Raw genomic sequence first — 671 nt, 5'->3', positions numbered from 1 at the left:
GAGGAGCCCGGGACTGGCGGCCGTGCCTTCTCTCCTCTGACCCCTGCTTTCCCGGGCACCGAGGTCGGGGTGGGTCTAACTCGGCTTCTCGCGGGAGGGGGTTCCCCCGGAAACCCGCTGAACGCTGGTCTCCACACCACCGTCCCCCCGCCCCTCCCGCCAACCTTCCCCTCGGGCGTTTCATATGTTCTTTTTTTTTCCCAACTAAGGAGCCTTTTGCTTGGATCCTGAGAGGCTGGCCCGAGGTTTATGGGTCTGAGAAGCAACAGGCGAGCAGTCCAGCAGGGCTTTGCCAGGATGTCTGTCAAGGAGCAGGGGGAGGGGACCAGACTTAAGGGGCTATCTTCTGAACCACTCTTCTTTCCCGAGTCACATCCCGGGGGTCTCCTGGCCTTCACGGATCACTGAGACATTAGGTGGGCTTCCCCCTGCGTGCGGGTTGCGGGGAGGAGCAGGGCAGAATGTCCCAGAGCCTTCTGGATGCCAACTGAGCATCCCAAAGAGGTGAGTGAGAAGGTGGCCGAGAAGAAAATGACCGAATCAGGAAGAGAAAGAGGAAAGCCATCTGTTCTCTGAACGCTCTCCTAGAAAACGGTCACTGCCAGTCCGATTTCCAGCAGCCCCGAATTTACACTGTCTCATACCCTGCCCCCAGTCTTGAGTCCTGCCAG

At 59.2% G+C, this 671-nt stretch overlaps 1 protein-coding gene across 5 annotated transcripts in view; it reads right to left on the bottom strand.

Moving 5' to 3' along the window:
• Nucleotides 1-671, bottom strand: part of DIXDC1 (DIX domain containing 1) — a 79,057-nt gene that overhangs the window by 36,098 nt on the left and 42,288 nt on the right. The window lies entirely within an intron of this gene.

This window comes from Bison bison, unplaced genomic scaffold (assembly GCF_000754665.1).
Source record: "Bison bison bison isolate TAMUID 2011002044 unplaced genomic scaffold, Bison_UMD1.0 scf7180017864485, whole genome shotgun sequence".
In the NCBI taxonomy this organism is placed as follows: Eukaryota; Metazoa; Chordata; class Mammalia; order Artiodactyla; family Bovidae; genus Bison; species Bison bison.
The sequence above is the reverse complement of the archived record's forward strand: the minus strand, read 5'-3'. Positions and strand labels throughout refer to the sequence as shown.